Source organism: Pan paniscus, chromosome 10 (assembly GCF_029289425.2).
Source record: "Pan paniscus chromosome 10, NHGRI_mPanPan1-v2.0_pri, whole genome shotgun sequence".
In the NCBI taxonomy this organism is placed as follows: Eukaryota; Metazoa; Chordata; class Mammalia; order Primates; family Hominidae; genus Pan; species Pan paniscus.
Window position 1 is genome coordinate 129,674,645 of NC_073259.2, and position 12,254 is coordinate 129,686,898.

The 12,254-nt window shown below is 47.6% G+C and overlaps 1 protein-coding gene across 2 annotated transcripts in view; it reads right to left on the reverse strand.

The window, feature by feature from the left end:
• Positions 1 to 10,318, reverse strand: part of KDM2B (lysine demethylase 2B) — a 170,068-nt gene extending 159,750 nt beyond the window's left edge. The window contains exon 1 of one of the 2 annotated variants that reach the window (XM_063593729.1): positions 10,198 to 10,318. The gene's annotated coding sequence lies outside the window, so the exon portion shown is untranslated. The remainder of the gene's footprint in view (positions 1 to 10,197) is intronic. The other variant, XM_063593725.1, reaches the window with a different exon arrangement.
• Between the last annotated feature and the right edge of the window lie 1,936 nt (positions 10,319 to 12,254).

Sequence of the window (12,254 nt, forward strand, 5' to 3'; positions counted from 1 at the left end):
TTATGTCCGTATCTACATGCTTTTTTTTTTTTTTTTTTTTTTTTTTTTTTGTGAGACAGAGTCTTGCTATAACACCCAGGCTGGAGTACAATGGCACAATCTCGGCTCACTGAAACCTCCGCCTCCCGGGTTCAAGCAATTCTCCTGCCTCAGCCTCCCAAGTAGCTGGGACTACAGGCGCATACCACCATGCCCGGCTGATTTTTGTGTTTTTAGTAGAGACAGGGTTTCACCATACTGGCCAGGCACGTCTCAAACTCCTGACCTCAGGTGATCCGCCCATCTCGGCCTCCCAGACTGCTGGGACTACAGGCTTGAGCCACTGTGCCCGACCCATACATTCTTTAGTATGCGCAGAATTTCCTTTGGAAAGATCAAAAAGTGAGAAAAGGAACTGGGAAAAGAGAAGAAAGCCTATTTTTTGGTAAAGTGATATTTTTACCACATATGTACATGAACGGTGCCTGATTTTAAACCTTATTGACTTAATCTCATTTTAGATGCTGTAGTACCTCTTGAATTTTGTACCGCACAGATGTATTACCTACTCAAAAATAATTCCATTTTATTCCTTTTTTAAGTCTATAAGATTCAAAATCAGGTAAACCTAAACCAAAACTAAATTTTTTTTTTTTTTTTTTTGAGACAGGGTCTTGCTCTGTCACCCAGGCTCTGGTGTGCAGTGGTGTGATCACAGCTCACTGTAGCCTCCACCTCCCGCGCTCAGGCAATGCTCCCATCTCAGACTCCCGAGTAGCTGGGACTTGTAGGCATGCAAGACCAGGCCCAGCTAATTTTGGTACTTTTTGTAGGGACTCTGTTTTGCCATGTTACTCAGGCTGTTCTCAAACTCCTGAGCTCAAGTGATCCACCCCTCAGCCTCCCAAAGTGGGGGATTACAGGCTAAATATTCTTTAGATATAGATACATAAGTCACAAAACAGGAATAAAAGCAAGGAATGATTAACACAAAATGCTGCAAAAGACCATTCAGGAAAGGAATGTGAACAGAGATACTAGTGACTTTCTGTTTCTTAATCCACCTGCTGGGCATCTGAGACTGTTCCTTAAAGTATAGTTAAATATTTTTCAGATTCTATTGTATTTATGAGATATTCCACAATTTTTCTTTTTCTTTTTTTTCTTTTTTTTTTTTTTGAGACGGAGTCTCGCTCTGTCGCCCAGGCTGGAGTGCAGTGGCATGATCTCGGGTCACTGCAACCTCTGCCTCCCTGGTTCAAGCGATTCTCCTGCCTCAGCCTCCTGAGTAGCTGGGACTACAGGCAAATGCTGCCACACCCAGCTAATTTTTGTATTTTTTGTAGAGACGGGGTTTTGCCATGTTGGCCAGGCTGGTCTCGAACTTCTGAGCTCAGGTGATCTGCCCGCCTCAGCCTCCCAAAGTGCTGGGATTACAGGCCTGAGGCACTGCGCCCAGCCTTATTTTCTTGTATTATTGTATCACAGAAATATACACACCAGCCAGGTGCTGTGGCTCATGCCTGTAATCCCACCACTTTGGAAGGCCAAGGTGGGCAGATCATTTGAGGTAAGGAGTTGGAGACCAGCCTGGTCAACATGGTGAGACCCTGTCTCTACTAAAAATACAAAAATTAGCCAGGCATGGCGACATGCGCCTGTAATCCCACCTACTCAGGAGGCTGAGGCAGGAAAATTGCTTAAACCCGGGAGGCAGAGATTGCAGTGAGCCAAAATCATGCCACTGCACTCCAGCATGGGTGACTAAGCAAGTCTCCATCTCAAAAAAAAAAAAAAAAAGAAAGAAATATACACACCGTCTCTCATCTTGCCTTTCACTGACTATAATCTTGGACCCCTTTCCATGTGCTATCTGTAGAACTGCCATTCTAAAGTATTATTTAGGCTGGGCGCGGTGGCTCACGCCTGTAATCCCAACACTGGGAGGCTGAGGCAGGCGGATTACCTGAGGTCAAGAGTTGGAGACCAGCCTGGCCAACATGGTGAAACCCGTCTCTACTAAAAATACCAAAAATTTGTTGGGCGTGGTGGCATGTGCCTGTAATCCCAGCTACTCGGGAGGTTAAGACAGGAGAATCGCTGGAACCCGGGAGTCAGAGGTTGCAGTGATCCGAGATCGCACCATTGCCCCCAGGGGCCTAGGCAACAAGAGCGAAACTTCGTCTCAAAAAAAAAAAGAAAAGAAAAGAAAAAGAAAAAAAGTATTATTTAAGTGTTACATAAATCTGAGTGTTGTGATAGAAAATTCGATTGGTTTTAAAAAGTCACAGAATAAAGTGTATATTATGACCCATTTATGTCAAAACAAGCTATTTATAGTAATATTTGTATATATATATGCGTGCCCCCCCACCAAAAAAAAAAAAAGATAAGAAAGGCTTGGAGACTGGGCACGGTGGCTCACTCCTGTAATCCTAGCACTTTGGGAAGCTGAGGCAGATGGATCACCTGAGGTCAGGAGTTCGAGACCAGTCTGGCCAACATGGCGAAACCCCGTCTCTACTAAAGATACAAAAATTAGCTGGGCGTGGTGGCACTCGCCTGTAATCCCAGCTACTTGAGAGGCTGAGGAAGGAGAATCGCTTGAACCTGGGAGGTAGAAGTTGCAATGAGCCGAGATCATGCCACTGCACTTCAGCCTGCCCAACGGGAGCAAGACTCCATCTCAAAAAGAAAAAAAAAAAAGAAAGGCTTGGAATTGCGCGGCAAACCACTACCTTTGATTCCCTCACAGGAGGGGAGAAAATTTTAACGGGGTTTTATTTATATATTATTTGCGTCTTTAACAACAATTTTGACCTTTTACATTTGTCAAATATTTCAAACATAATGAAAGTTATAAAATAAATAAAGAGGGCCTAGTGCGGTGGCTCACGCGTATAATCCTAACATTTTGGGAGGCTCAGGCAGGCAGATCACCTGAGGTCAGGGGTTCGAGACCAGCCTGGGCACCATGGCAAAGCCCCGTCTCTACTAAAAATACACAAATTGGCCAGGTGTGGTTACACCTGTAATCCCAGCACACCTGTAATCCCAGCTACTCAGGAGGCTGAGGAAGGAGAATCGCCTGAACTCAGGAGGCAGAGGTTGCAGTGACCCGAGATGGTGCCACTGCACTTCAGCCTGGGCAACAGAGTGAGACTCCCTCTCAAAAAAAATTAATAAAATAAATAAAGACTCGTGTATCCAGCATCCAGTGTTGGCAAATGTTAGAGATTTGCCATATTTGTATGAGTTTTGCAATTTAAAACAAATATTCTTTTTTTTTTTTTTTTTTTATGACGGAGACTCACTGTCGCCCAGGTTGGACTACAGTGGCATGATCCCGGCTCACTGCAACCTCCACCTCCCGGGTTCAAGCGATTCTCTTGCCTCAGCCTCCTCCTGCCTCAGCCTCCGGAGTAGCTGGGATTACAGGCGTGTGCCACCACGCCCAGCTAATTTTGTATATTTAGTAGAGACAGGGTTTCACCACATTAGCCAGGCTGATCTCGAACTCCTGACCTCAGGTAATCCGCCTGCCTCTGTCTCCCAAAGTGCTGGGATTACAGGCGTGAGCCAATGCGCCAGGCTCCTAAAACAAATATTCTTACTTGGGAAATATTCTTAATCTGGGAGGATAACAGACCATACTATTTCTGTTAAAGTGATTGGGGTCTCCAGGCCGGGCGCGGTGGCTCACGCCTATAATCCTAGCACTTTGGGAGGCCGAGGCGGGTGGATCACCTGAGGTCAGGAGTTCAAGACCAGCCTGGCCAACATGGTGAAACCCTGTCTCTACTAAAAAAAAAAGTACAAAAAAATTAGCTCGGCATGGTGGCGGGCACCTGTAATCCCAGCTACTTCAGGAGGCTGAGACAGGAGAACCCCGTGAACCTGGAAGGCGGAGGTTGCAGTGAGCCGAGATTCTATCACTGTACTCCAGCCTGGGCGACCAGAGTGAAATTTTATCTCAAAAAAAAAAAAAAAGAAAAAAAAAAAGAACGTGATTGGGGTCTCCAAAGACCTTTTCTTTTTATTCCTCAGTCTTTTGTAGATTGAGTAAAAAGACTAAGGAAGACCAAAATGCATGCATATAGACTGTCAAGCCTTGGCCATTTGGGGAAGACTTCAGTTTCTCTCTAGAACTCTTCATTTTATTTATTTATTTAGAGACGGAGTCTTGCTCTGTCGCCCAGGCTGGAGTGCAATGCCACGATCTCGGCTCACTGCAACCTCCACCTGCCGGGTACAAGCTATTCTCCTGTCTCAGCCTCCTGAGTAGCTGGGATTACAGGTGCCCACCACCATGCCTGGCTCATTTTTGTGTTTTTAGTAGAGGCAGGGTTTCACCATGTTGGCCAGGCTGCTCTCGAACTCCAGACCTCAGGTGGATCCACCCGCCTCGGCCTCCCAAAATGCTGGGACTACAGGCGTGTGCCACCGCGCCCAGCGAATTCTTCATTTTATAATCTGTCTCTTCCACTGTGAGGGTTGAAAGGAACACTGGATATAACAGGTGAGTTAATTAAGGGGTTAATGCCAGGAAGAGTCACGAAAGTTCAAAGATTCTTTAAAAAACTTGTCTTTTTGGGGCGGGCGCGGTGGCTCACGCCTGTAATCCCATCACTTTGGGAGGCCGAGGCGTGTGGATCACCTGAGGTCAGAAGTTTGAGACCAGCCTGGCCAACATGGTGAAACCCCCTCTCTACTAAAAATACAAAAATTAACCGGGCGTGGTGGCGCGTGCCTGTAATCACAGCTACTATCGGGGCTGAGGCAGGAAGATCGCTTGTACCCGAGAGGCGGAGGTTGTGGTGAGCCGAGATCACGCCACTGCATTCCAGCCTGGGCAACAGAGCGAGACTCTGTCTCAAAAAAAACAAAAAAGAAAAAAAAGAAAAAAAAAAAATTGCCTCTTTGGATTGATGGACAAGTACTTTAACCAATGGAAATAAAAATCTAAGCATTACTTCATCATGCTCAATTGTGATTGGTTGACGATCCCCGAGGGAGGGCTCAGAGGGCTGGCAGTTAACCCTTTCAGGGAAAATCAGCCCTTTTGCATTTATTTTATTTTAAAGTTGAAGTAGTAACAGATGAAAAGCCTACAAAAGTCCCCGGACTTTCAAATACCACATTTCAGTCTTAGCCCAGAAAGCAGGATTTCGCCCCACAAAGGAATAGTCAAGGACAAATTTCCTGGAGAAAAGTTTTGAACTTTTAGAACGGGGAATCCGCTGACCTTGCTGAGTAAGTGAGAAGGTTGATTCACTTTTTGTGCTGTTGGAACAGGGACCAGTGTTGGAGATGATTCCATTAATCTTGCGAAGTGATCAGTCACTGGGAGGATTGAATTGCATTTCCTGCCTAAAGATATAGAGACAGATGACCTTTGCTGCAGCCCTCAGACCCCCAGTTCACAGCTGGGGAGAGGATGTGTCAGCGTTTACTTTCAGGTCTCACCCTGCCCTTTGTTCAAAATTCAGACTCTTTTGTGTTTAGGCTGCTGCTGGGGTTTTTGTAGTTGTTGATGCTGCTTTTTTTTTTTTTTTTTTTTTTTTATAACCGCCCACATCCTGCAACTTCTGAGAAACAAACTCTCTATTTGGTAGAAGATAAAATCTGGAGGTGCCTCGGAGAGGGAACCAGAATAGACAGGGAATTCCGAGAGGCCATTGGGCCTTTAGGCTTTAATTACTGCCCTCACCCCTTCCTGGACTCCCTAAATGCTGCAGGCTCAACTGGATGGAGCCAAAAGTCCAGCAAAATGAATAACAATGCTTCGTGTTTATATGGCTCTACTACAAGAAAGCTTTTACACACATTACCTCATGGAAGAGGCACTGCTAAAGCAGAAGTATTTACATAAATGAACATTCGCAGTTCCTAAATGTAGTCAGCTGCATGACCTAGGACAAAGTGTCCAAACTTAAGTCTCAGTTTTCTCATCTGTAAAATGGGGTCACATGAAAGTTACCAGAGGAGGCCAGGCGCGGTGGCTCACGCCTGTAATCCCAGCACTTTGGGAGGCTGAGGTGGGCGGATCACAAGGTCAGGAAATGGAGACCATCCTGGCGAACACGGTGAAACCCCATCTCTACAAAAAATTAGCAGGGCGTGGTGGCTGGCACCTGTAGTCCCAGCTACTCAGGAGGCTGAGGCAGGAGAATGGCGTGAACCCAGGAGGCGGAGCTTGCAGTGAGCCGAGATCTCACCACTGCACTCCAGCCTGGGTGACAACAGCGAGACTCCATCTCAAAAAAAAAAAAAAAAAAAAAAAAAAAAAGTTACCAGAGGGTCAAGGCGCGATGGCTCACACCTGTAATCCCAGCACTTTGGGAGGCCGAGGCAGGCAGATCCCCTGAAGTCAGGAGTTTGAGACCAACTTGGCCAACATGGGGAAACCCCATCTCTACTAAAAACATAAAACTTAGCTGGGCATGGTGGCTCATGCCTGCAATCCCAGCTACTTGGGAGGCTGAGGGAAGAGAAATGCTTGAACCTGGGAGGCGGAGGTTGCAGAGCCTAGATCGTGCTACTGCACTCCAGCCTGGGTGACAGCAAGACTACGTCTCAAAAAAAGAAAGAAAGAAAGAAAAATAGGCCGGGCAAGGTGTCTCATGTCTGTAATTCCAGCACTTTGGGAGGCCAAGGCAGGCAGATCACCTGAGGTCGGGAGTTCGAGACCAGCCTGACTAACATGGAGAAACCCCGTCTCTACTGAAAATACAAAATTAGCCAGGCATGGTGGCGCATGCCTGCAATCCCAGCTACTTGGGAGGCTGAGGCAGGAGAATCGCTTGAACCCGGGAGGTGAAGGTTGCGGTGAGCCAAAATCACACCATTACACTCCAGCCTGAGCAACAAGAGCAAAACTCCATCTCAAAAAATAATAATAATAAAATAAAGTTAGCCGACAATTGAATGAGCCAATGTTCTATAACAGGACTCAATAAATGGTGTGTCTTAATTAAAATGAGGTTGACCTCCTGGGCTCCAGAACGATGACAGCTAGCTGGGCAAATTTAGCTTTTCCCCAAGGGGAACGCCTTGGGGAAGCCTGCCTGGAATGTATGGATTGAGTCCCCTTGCTTGTACATCCTGTCCCTCACCAGACTCCAAAGTCTGACCGTGCTGAACTATTTTGAGTTCTTTGACTAAACCTGCTCTTTCCTCCTCTGGACCTTTGCATATGCCAGTCTATTCCCCCAGCCCTTCTTCCCTCCTGTTTCTCCTGGAATCTGCTTTGCTCTCTCTCTTTCCTGCCCCCTCCCAGTAATTACCACATCATCTTATTGTTGCCTGTGCCCTCACCAGACTGTAAGCCCTAGGAGGGCAGTACCTGGTCTGTCTCATTCATGGATATAGCTCTAGCAAAGTGCCTGCATGTTCTCTAAAAATACTTGTGGTTTTTTTTTTATTATTTTATTTTTTTGAGACGGAGTCTCACTCCGTCGCCCAGGATGGAGTGCAGTGGTGCGACCTTGGCTCACTGCAACCTCTGCCTTGCCTCCGGAGTTCAAGCGATCCTCCTGCCTCAGCCTCCCAAGTAGCTGGGATTACAGGCACCCACCGCCACACCCAGGTAATATTTGTATTTTTAGTAGAGACGAGGTTTTGCCGTGTTGGCCAGGCTGGAAAACATACTTGTTGAATGGAAACCCAGCACCCCAATTCCTTCTCCCCAAATCCCAAAACCACTCACCCTTCTGGAAATCTCAAATAACTGCTGAAATTTTCTGTTTTCCTGGATAACCAAATTATAACACCCTTTACAGATGGTGTCCATGGCTTTTAACCCTCCTTGAAATGACATTCATTAATCCCACAACTATTTATTGAATGCCTCCTTGATTCACACAGAAAGCAACCTTAGGCAGGCACTGTGGCTCATACCTGTAATCCCAACGATTTGGGAGGTCAAAGCGGGTGGATCCCTTGAGCCCAGGAGTTAGAGACCAGCCTGGGCAACATGGTGAAACCCCATATCTACAAAACAAAAACAAAACACAGCAGCCTTGATAGGAAACTCTCCTCTTCATCCCGCGGCACCTATTCATGGCAGAGAGTGTGACGATCCCCCTGATGCGGCTGAGATGCTCTGAAATGAAGACGTTGGCTCTCATCCCCAGCCTGAAGAGAGAAAATTCTGAGATGGCTCCCTTACAGATTGAGAGCAGGTGAATTTACCTCTACTCTCACGCAAAACTCTCATTCAGAACACCTGTCACAACTAATAGACTACTCACGTGTCCACAGTCTACCACCACTCAATAAAAGGAAAATTCCCCGTCTAATCCCAGCACTACGGGAGGCCAAGGCAGGAGGCTCACTTGAGAGCCCAGAAGTTTGAGACCAGCCTAGGCAACATAATTAGGCTCTGTCTCTGTTAAAAAACAAAACAAAACAAAACAAAAACAAAGGAAAAGTCTCTGAGGAGTCTAAGAAGACCAACCTTGTTCGTCCTCTTCACTATTTATTTTATTTATTTATTTATTTATTTTGAGACAGAGTCTCGCTCTGTCGCCCAGGCTGGAGTGCAGTGGCACCAATCTCGGCTCACTGCAAGCTCCACCTCCCGGGTTCACGCCATTCTCCTGCCTCAGCCTCACCAGTAGCTGGGACCACAGGCGCCCACCATCACACCCGGCTAATTTTTTGTATTTTTAGTACAGACGGGGTTTCACCGTGTTAGCCAGGTTGGTCTCGATCTCCTGACCTCGTGATCCACCCGCCTCAGCCTCCCAAAGTGCTGGGATTACAGGTGTGAGCCACTGCACCCGGCCTCTTCACTGTTTATTTTCAGGTCCTAGGACCCAGCTCATAAAACATACTCAACAAATGTTTGTTGAATGAATGAATTCCTCAACCTCCAAAACTATGTATATTTTCAGCTTGATCAACTAATCCTTAAAGTGTACCTCTTTGAACAAGATACCGGCTGGGTGCGGTGGCTCATGCCTGTAATCCCAGCACTTTGGGAGGCCAAGGCAGGCAGATCACCTGAAGTCAGGAGTTTGAGACCAGCCTTGCCAACATGGTGAAACCCTATCTCTACTAAAAATACAAAAATTAGCCGGGCATTGTGGTGGGCACCTGTAGTCCCAGCTACTCAGGAGGCCGAGGCAGGAGAATTGCTTGAACCCGGAAGGTTAAGGTTGCAGTGAGCCGAGATGGCGCCGCTGCACTCCAGCCTGGGTGACAGAGTGAAACTGTGTCTCAAAAAAAAAAAAGTCCTGACACACTGGCTCACGCCTGTAATCCTAGCACTTTGGGAGGCCAAGACGAGCAGATTGCCTGAACTCAGGAGTTTGAGACCAGCCTGGGTAACATGGTGAAACCCCGTGTCTACTAAAACACAAAAAATTAGCCAGGGGTCGCAGTGTGCGCCTGTAGTTCCAGCTACTCGGAAGGTTGAAGCAGAATTGCTTGAACCCAACAGGCGGAGGTGCAGTGAGCTGAGATCATGCCACTGCACTCCAGCCTGGGTGACAGAGGCAAGACTCCGTCTCCAAAAAAAACAAAGATACCAAGTTTCTTAGAGGTATAAAAAATACGTTGGTGTGTCTTGGCGAGGCGGGAACACCTTTCTAGCTCCAAAGTCCAGACCCTTACCCACTCTATTCCACACTGCCACCCTTGTTCATGACACCTGTTGCACAGAAACTGAGTCATGGGGACCAGCCATCATTGCTCGCAGCTGAGGCCTAAAAACGCGTACCCTGCGTCCCCTCCACCGCCACGACCCAGCAGTCTGGGAGTCACCCCTAGCTCATGATGCTGGGTAGAGAAGGGGCCGCTGTTTGCATGTGACTCTAGCTTTCTCACTGCTAGGCTGTGCCTAATTATTTTATTTTTATTTATTTATCTATCTATTTATTTATTTATTGAGACGGAGTCTTGCTCTATCGCCCAGGCTCGAGTGCAGTGGCGCCATCTTGGCTCACTGCAAGCTCCGCCTCCCGGGTTCACGCCATTCTCCTGCCTCAGCCTCCCAAGTAGCTGGGACTACAGGCGCCCGCCACCACGCCCGGCTAATTTTTTGTATTTTTAATAGATACGGGGTTTCACCGTGCTAGCCAGGATGATCTCGATCTACTGACCTCGTGATCCGCCCGCCTCGGCCTCCCAAAGTGCTGGGATTATAGGCGTGAGCCACCGTGCCCGGCGGCTGTGGCTAATTATTAGGTAACTAGCGTCGTTGGGTCTCCCTACCTGAAGGCCTAAAGGCTGGAGATAAGAGGGCTGAAGGGGAGTAGAGCCAGGACTGGTGGGCCTGGGAGCCACCAATAGTCCCAGAAGATCCTAGGGGGACTTTGCCTTCTGCTCCTGATCTCTGGAATCGATTCATCAGCCTGAGCTTCGACTCCAGCCTCTGCATCCGCTTCTCCCAAGGTGATTCCTCAATGTCTGCTCTGGGCACCTCATGGATGCATCGCAAGGGCTTTAGGGAGTCCTCTGCTCACAGGGATTGACCTACCCGCTTGCCAGGTCTCAAGCTCTTGAGAGAAAGCCTGATGCTCTTTTTGTCTTCACTTCCATCCTAGGCACTGGGTAGGAACACAGCCAAGAACGATTGCAGGATGGGTCCTTCCAGGACACTGACGTCTCAGCTTGCGCACTGTGAGTCCCTGGACGAGTTACTCCACCTCTCTGAACCTCCTCCTCACTTGCATAATGGGAAAAATAATGGACATAGGAAGATGAAACAAGACCTTGGAGACCACATTTACCATCTTATTTTCCTTGTTCCTTTTTCTTTTCTTTTTTTGTTTTTGTTTGTTTGTTTTTTGGAGACAGGGTCTCACTCTGTCACCCAGGCTGGGGTGCAATGGCGCGATCTCAGCTCACTGCAACCTCTGCCTCCTGGGTTCAAGGGATCCTCCCACCTCAGCCTCCCGGGTAGCTGGCACCACAGACGCACACCACCATGCCTGGCTAAATTTTTTTGTATTTTTAGTAGAAGTGGGGTTTTACCATGTTGGCCAGGCTGTTCTCGAACTCCTGGCCTCAAGTGATCCGTCCACCTCGGCCTCCCAAAGTGCTGGGATTACAGGCGTGAACCACCGAGCCCGGCCCCTTGTTCCCTGTTCTGTTTTCCTTTTCACTCTTATCACTGATCACCATCGATCATATTATCTACATATCTACATATCTATTAGATTGGCGCAAAAGTAATTGCTGTTTTTGCCATTACCTCCAATGGCATTACTTTCAGTGGCAAAAACTGCAATTACTTTTGCGCCAACCTAATATATTGAGACAGGGTCTCTGTCACCCAGGCTGCTGGAGGGCAGTGGCACAATCACAGCTCACTGCCATGTCCAACTCCTGGGTTCAAGTGATCCTCCCGCCTCAGTCTCCCGATTACCTGGGACTACAGGCATGTACCACCACACCCAGCCGGTTTTTTTGTTTGTTTGTTTTTGAAACAGTTTTGCTTTTGCCCCCCAGGTTGGAGTGCAATGGCATGATCTTGGTTCACTGCAACCTCTGCCTCCGGGGTTCAAGCGATTCTCCTGTCTCAGCCTCCCAAGTAGCTGGGATTACAGGTGCCTACCACCACACCTGGCTAATTTTTGGTTGTGTGTGTGTGTGTTGGAGTCTGGCTTTGTCACCCAGGCTGCTGGAGTGCAATGGCACAATCTTCGGCTCACTGCAACCTCTGCCTCCTGGGTTTAAGCAATTCTCCTGCCTCAGACTCCTGAGTAGCTGAGATTACAGGTGTCCACCACCACGCCCGGCTAATTTTTGTATTTTTAGTAGAGACAGGGTTTCACCGTGTTGGCCAGGCTGGTCTCCATCTCCTGACCTCAGGTGATCCACCTGCCTCAGCCTCCCAAAGTGCTGGGACTACAGGCGTGAGCCACCACGCCCGGCTCAAGTTTCTTTTTTTCTTTTTTTCTTTTTTACATTTTGTAGAGACAGGGTCTCACTATGTTGCCCGGGCTGGTCTCGAACTCCTGATCTCAAGCAATCCTCCCTCTCTGGCTCCCGAAGTGAAGGGATAATAGGCATGAACCACTGTGCACAGCCCATATTTTATATTCTACTTAACTGAGTTTCTATAGTTTTTACTCCTCCCACTAGGATGTCTGTTTTGTTTACCTCCATATCTCCAGCCCCTAGAACAGAACTTGGTTCATGGTGGGTTCAGTAACTATTTGAATTAAATGAATAGATGGACGTAAAATGGTTAGTACTGCGGTGCCCAGTAATGGTAGGTATCAAACTTAGTCTCTGTGTTCCAACAGAAAGCAGTGTAATTTAAG